The 7,266-nt window shown below is 43.2% G+C and overlaps 1 pseudogene across 1 annotated transcript; it reads right to left on the bottom strand.

Moving 5' to 3' along the window:
* Positions 1 to 516: 516 nt before the first annotated feature.
* LOC110744093 lies at positions 517 to 3,068 on the bottom strand (annotated as a pseudogene). The gene has a single exon (XR_002524224.2). The product of XR_002524224.2 is annotated as a 60S ribosomal protein L7a pseudogene (transcript).
* Positions 3,069 to 7,266: the final 4,198 nt, after the last annotated feature.

A 7,266-nucleotide genomic window follows, 5' to 3' on the forward strand; every position in this document is an offset into this window, starting at 1 on the left:
CCTTTCTTCTTCTTTTCTTTTTAGTAGAAGCCTCGTTCTGTCACCCAGGCTGAAGTGCAGTGGTGTATCATGGCTCATTGCAGCCTCAAACCCCTGAGCTCAGGTGATTCTCCTACCTGAGCCTCCCAAGTAGCTGGCAGTATAGGCTTGAGTCACCATGTCAGAGGCATTCAAACCAGAGCGACTCCATCATGAATAGGGGCTGGTTGAAATAAGGCTGAGACCTACTGGCCTGCATTCCTAGGAGGTTAAGGCATTCTAAGTCACAGGATGAGGTAGGAGGTCAACACAAGATACAGGTTATAAAGACCTTGCTGATAAAATAGGTTGTGGTAAAGAAGCGGCCAGAACCCACCAAAACCAAGATGGCAATGAGAATGACCTCTGGTCGTCCTCACTGCATGTTATATGCTAATTATAATGCATTAGCATGCTAAGAGACACTCCCACCAGCGCCATGGCAGTTTACAGATGACATGGCAACATCAGGAAGTTACCTTATATGATCTAAATGGGAGAGGAACCCTCAGTTCCAGGAATTGCCCACCTCTTTCCCAGAAAACTCATGAATAATCCTCCTCTTGTTTAGCATACGATCAAGAAGTAACTATAAGCACAAGCAGCTGAGTGGCCCACACCACTGCTCTGCCCAATGGAGTAACTATTCTTTATCCTTTTACTTTCTTTTTTTCTTTTACAAATTTGTATTATTTTAATTATTTTTATGTACAGAAAACTCAACAGTGTACATTTAACCCAGTTTAGTGGCAAGTTCTTTAGCTTTTGCCTTTTCGAGCTTCACAATGCGAGCCACAGACTTGGGACCCAGGACATTGCTGCCCCAGTGACAGTGGATCTCATTGTATCTGTCACTGTAATTGGTCCTGATAGCTTCCACCAGCTTAGCTAAAGCGCCTTTGTCTTCCGAGTTCACCTGTGTGAAGGCGACAGTGGAGCAGGTCTTCCTGTGGACTAGACGGCCCAGTCTTGCCTTTCCCTTGATAATGCAGTAAGGGACCCCCATTTTATGACACAGGGCAGGCAAGGAGACAGCCAGCTCGATGGGATCCACGTCGTGTACTATCACCACTAGCTGAGCTTTCTTGTTCTCCACCAAGGTGCTGACAGTGTTAACTCCTGCTCAAAGGACAGGTGGCCTCTCAATGGGAACGTCCCCTTTGCCAGCAGCTTTCTTCTCGGCCCGGGCCAACGGCCTCTGCTGCTTCTCTTGTTTTGTCTCTGGTCTGTACTTGTGGGCCAGCTTAAGCAGCTGAGTAGCTGTTTGGTGGTCTGGGGCCTGGGTGAGCTGATTAATTGCAGGACAGCCGTTTGTAGAGGATGGCTCTCTGCCACTGCAACCTGATATAGCGGGGCCATTTCACAAAGCGAGTGAGGTCTCTTTTGGGCTGGATGTCCTGTCCAATGGCAAAATTCTTAGGCCTTTCCTCAAACAGGGGATTCACCACTTTCTTGGCCTCCTGTTTCTTCACGCCAGCAGCGGCCGGAGCCACCTTCTTCCCCTTAGCCTTCTTTCCTTTCGGCATCTTGGGCGACAGGGGGAGAGAGAGCTATCCATTTACTTTCTTAATAAAATTTCACTTTATGGACAGCCCCAGATTATTTCTTGTGCAAGATCCAAGAACCTTCTCTTGGGGTCTGGATCAGGACACCTTTCTGGTAACAACAATTACCTGGCAGCTCCCTTAGTCTACAGATTTGGAAACTGAGGCCCAGAAAGGGTCGCTGACTCTTCCACGGTCACTGGATAATTGCCAGAACAGATAAAACTCCACCTGGAACTTCTCATCTTTCCATCCTGAGGCATGTCTGAACTCCCATCCCCTTCAGCCTGTACCTGTTAGAGCAGCTGCTACATGCTGAGCCTGAGCCTGCACATCTGAGAGCCTGCCCACTGATGCTGGATAAGAAACGTGGCTGCCCAGACGGGGGGGATCAGTGACGGTTTTGTCATAAAAAATCTGAGGAAGTAGATAATCCGTGTTTAAATAAAAGACATCAGTAGACAAGTATGTGCATCTTAGTTATGAAGATAGTACTCTGCAATGGGGTCTAAGTGGTGTGTCTTACCTTGTAATTGCAATCCGAGGACTTGAGTGGAGTTCTAGAATCTAGGACTGTCCTTGGGCTCTGCTTAATTTATCAGCGACACCTCAAGCCTCACAAAGAGAAGGCTGTGTTTCTGGTTGCTGTGGTCTGATTGGCAGCAAGTTGTCATCTCTCTGATCTCGATTTATTTTTTAGGAGGGGGCCCACATGGGAATCTTATTAGGCTGAGCTTTTTTATGTGTGTGGGAAACCCTTCTCTTCTTTCCTTTTTAAATTCTGATCAATAAGCCATTCAAGGTTATCTCATTATCAAACTTGCACTGCCCTGGAAGTTAAGGAAGGTGGAAGAGGAGACATAGCAAAGTAAGGGTCTTGGTCTGAATTTGGCTGGCAGATAGTTAGCTGGCCCTAACGAACGATGCTTAAAATAATTTGAGACAATGTTTAAAAACCAATGATCTCCTATGAAAACCTGGATTTGGGGTGTCTCTTTAAATAAAAATATCAGAAAATCTGGCTGCGCTGAGCCCAAATTCTCAGTGGTAAGAATAATCAGGGGCTGACTGGTCTCTGTGCATTTTAGACCAGCTACACTTTCTCTCCCTCAGCCTCCTGGCACCTTATGCATTGGAGTTTGCAACCCTTTTTGAGGAGGAAATAATAAAAGCCACTAAACCACATCTCCACTAAAATTCATGTATTATATTATTCACTCACAAGTATTTATTGAACCCAACTCTATGCCAGGGTCAATTTTATTTTACTTTTAATTTTTATTTCAATAGTTTTTGGGGGTACAGGTGGTTTTTGGTTATGTGAGTAAGTTCTTTGGTGCTGATTTCTAAGATTTGGGTGTACCCATCACCCAAACAGTGTACACTGTGCCCAATATGTAGCCTTTTATCTTTCAGCCTCCTCCCATCTTTCCACATGATTCCCCAAAGTTCATTATATCATTCTTATGCCATTGCGTCTTCATAGCTTAGCTCCCACTTATAAGTGAGAACATACAATATTTGGTTTTCCATTCCTGAGTTACTTTACTTAGAATAATGGCTTCCAGCTCCATCCAAGTTGCTGCGAAATACATTATTTCCTTCCTTTTAATGGCTGAGCAGTATTCCATGGGGTATATATACTACAGTTTCCTTGTCCATTTTGGTTGATGGGCACTTAGATTGGTTCCATATCTTTGCAATTGTGAATTGTGCTGCAATAAACATGCATGTGCATTTATCTTTTCCATATAATGGCTTCTTATTTTTTTTGAGTAGATACCCAGTAGGATTGCTGGATCTATTGGTAGTTCTACTTTTAGTTCTTCAAGGAATCTCCATACTGTTTTCTATAATGGTTATACCAGTTTACATTCCTGCCAGTCATGTAAAAGTGTTCACCAGGGTCAGTTTTAATACGAACCTGTTCATGACATTGAACACTCATTGATCAAACATTTCCTATGGTAGCACTATTCTAGGCACTGAGGGTGTAGGGGTAGACAAAGCAAAGGAGATCTCTGCTTTCGTGGAACTCGTATTTCTGCATGCAGCTCATCAGTGCACTTCAAGTCTCTCACCCTCTGTCTACTTGCCTCATTTCCTACCACTTCCTTCAAGGTTTCGAGGCTTTTGTGGCATCAACCATTCATAAATGGCTTGGTCCAAGCCTGCAGAGCTTGTGAATGGCAGAGCCAGGCTCAGACTTAGCCCGCCTGATGCCTGCGCTCATAGTCTGTGCTCTCACCACTGCATCTGCCAGAGAATGACAAGATACCTGACCTTCTGTCAATCAAGGCTGTAGAGAAATATTTTCAGTGGTTTGTTGACAAAATTTCCTCTTTTGACAGCAAGGCTGGCTGAGTAATGGTCCTCCAGAGATGTCAACATTCTACTCCCTGGAAACTGTGAATATGTTACCTTGTGTGGCAGAGGCACTTTGTAGATGTGATTCATTTTAGGTTCTTGAGCTGGGGAGACGATTCTGGATTACCTGGGTAGCCCCATATAGTCACGGGGACTCTTATAAGAGAGAGACAGGAGGTCATATGGGAAAGAAGACTCTGCCCTATTGGCTTTACAAATGAAGAAAAGCAGGCAAGAGCTGAAAGATGCAGGTGGTCACTAGGAGCTGGAAAAGGAAAGGAGAGAAATACTCTCATGGAAACTCCAAAAGGAACCCAGCCTTGCAGATCCATTTGAGACTTTTTTTTTGAGAGGGGGTCTCACTCTGTTGCCCAGGCTAGAGTACACTGGTATGATCATAGCTCACTGCAGCCTCAAACTCCTGACCTCAGATGATTCTCCCATCCCGCCCGCCTCAGCCTCTCCAGTAGCTGGGACATCAGTGTTATGTCACCACATCAGGCTAATTTTTCTTTTTGTTTTAATTTTGCAGAGATGAGGTCTCATCATTTTGCTCAGGCTGGTCTCCAAAGGCCTCCAGTGATCTTCCTGCTGTGGCCTCCCAACGTACTGGGATTACATGCATGAGCCACCATGCCAGGCCTCCATTTTAGACTTCTGACCTTCAGAACCAGAAGAGAGTATATCTGTGTCGCTTGAAGTCACTAGGTTGGGGGTAATTTATTACAGCAGCAATAGGAAACTGATCAGTGTAGCAGAAAGGTTTCCTCATCTGCGGAATGTGAGCTTTGGGCCAGTTTATTCACAAGGCCTTTCTGATCTGTGTTCTCGGCCCACTGGGTTGGGTCTTCAGCAGCAGATAGGATCAATCAAGGCCCACAGTACTGACTGGGCATGTTTGGAGCTTCTGAAGCTCCCGGTCCCTAGGATCATAGACATTCACCTAGTGAACAAATGGTTTTGGTGATCAGTCAAAAATGCAACCAGTATTTTACTGGCAGGCTCTTAAAAGCACATGACTCATTCAGAAATACAACATGTAGTCGATGGATATGTCAGACTTTCAGGTAAATTTAATCAATGAACAACCACTCTTTTATTTTCCTCCAAACCAGGATTTCCTATTACATTTCATTCCATTAGCCTTGATATAAAGTGGCAGTTGATAGCAAGCCATATCGACAGGCCCTCCTGGGTATAATGTAGTAGTTACCTTAAATCACTTATTCACCACATGATTCATGGCACACAGAGGAACAGGTCATCACCGAGTCTTTAAATATAAAGCTAAAATAACAGAACACTCAAAATCTTTAATGTCTGTGATTTAATCCACCTTAATTAATTAGAAGGCATGTGATGGCCTCTTTGCATCTTTCGTCATAACCAACTGAGTATTTGTTCTTACTGTGATAAAGGGTAACAGGCCGGTGCTTCCAGTGGGTGGGGGTGGAGGGGGTGACAGTGCCTGATTTTGGAAGACCAGTCCCCTGTGGGCTTCACAGTGAGAATTCACTCCCACTTGGCACAGCTGTCTTCCTTTGATGCAAGGGATGCTGCGAATCATTTTAGGTCAACAAACATTTCTTGATCAACTACTAAATGTAGAAAGGCTGGACATTAGGGGTATAAAGCTGAATAGGGCTAGATCTATACCCCAAAGAAAGGAATTCAATATAGCAAAGAGATATTTGCACTCCCATGTTTACCGCAGGACTATTCACAATAGCCAAGATTTGGAAATAACCTAAGTGTCCATCAACAGACAAATGGATAAAGAAAATATGATACATACACACAATGGAATATTATTTAGCCATAAAAAGAAGGAAATCTTGTCATTTGCAACAACATGGATGGAACTGGAGGACATTATGTTAAGTGAAATAAGTCAGGCAGAGAAAGACCAGCTTCATATATTCTTACTTATTTGTGGGAGCTAAAAATTAAAGCAATTGAACTCATGGAGACGGAGAGTAGAAGGATGGTTACCAGAGGCTGGGAAGGGTGGTGGGGAACTGGGAGTGGAAGTGGGGGTGGTTAATGGATACAAAAAATAGAATGAAGAAGATTTACTATTTGATAGCACCACAGGTTGATTATAGTCAATAATCATTTAATTATACATTTTAATGTAACTGAAATAATTTAATTGTACATTTTAAAATAACCAGGCATGGTGACTCATGCCTGTAATTCCAGTACTTTGGGAGGCTGAGGTGGGTAGACTACCTGAGGTCAAGAGTTCGAGACCAGCCTAGCCAACATGGCAAAAACCCCTGTCTTTACTAAAAAAACAAAAAACAAAAAAATTAGCCTGGTGTAGTGGTGGACAGCTGCAATCCCAGCTATTCAGGAGGCTGAAGCAGGAAAATCGCTTGAACCCAGAAGGCGGAGGTTGCAGTGAGCCAAGATCGTGCCACTGTACTCCATCATGGATGACAGAGTGAGACTCTGTCTCAAAAATAAATAAATAAATAAATAAATAAATAAAATAAAAACTAAATGAGTATAATTGGAATGTTTGTAATACAAAGAAATGATAAATGCTTGAGGTGATGGATACTCCATTTACCTTGATGTGATTATTACACATTCAATGCCTGCATCAAAATATCTCATGTAACTCACAAATATACACACCTATTATGTACCCACAAATATATATTTTAAAAATTGGTAAATAGATGAACGAGACTCAGACCCTGCCCTGGAGGATCCTCAATCTCAAAAGGGAGAATAGAAGTTATGATTCTGGTAATATTTCTCAAGTTTTTGCATTATTTTCTCACTGATGAGTGATTTTGGTTTGGAAATATGGCTGATGAGAAACCTAATAGTGCCTTAGGAAGGAGGTTTCTAGGAGTTCTCTGTGCACAGCAAGGTCACAAAACAGATTTTGGGATTGGAGAAGGAAGCTGACCTGAGGTTGTTTTCTGGTTGCTGGCAGGTGCCTGGGGAGAAGGACTGTAAAGTTAGCAGAACCTGGTCACTTGAGTCTAGGAGAATGGTTCCTGGTGGCCTTTGCATGGTATCGTATTACTATTGGGTACCATGTAGCTCATGGGCAACACACATTTGGAGAATCTGAGAAGGAATTAAATGAGAACAGTAGAAAATCCAACTATAAATGAAAAACTGAGGTAGGCACACTTTGAGAGTGAAATGCAAACATGTCACAAGGGAAAACAAGGCAGACCTCTGTCAGCAACGGAGCAAAGGAGATGCTTGAAATTCCCCAGGTTTTGCTTTTCTGAAGCACATGAGGATGGAGCAATCTGACCTAACCTCATTCCTATATTTAAAGAGTACATAAACTCTTTGGGCATGTCACATG

The sequence above is a fragment of the Papio anubis genome, unplaced genomic scaffold (assembly GCF_008728515.1).
Source record: "Papio anubis isolate 15944 unplaced genomic scaffold, Panubis1.0 scaffold185, whole genome shotgun sequence".
In the NCBI taxonomy this organism is placed as follows: Eukaryota; Metazoa; Chordata; class Mammalia; order Primates; family Cercopithecidae; genus Papio; species Papio anubis.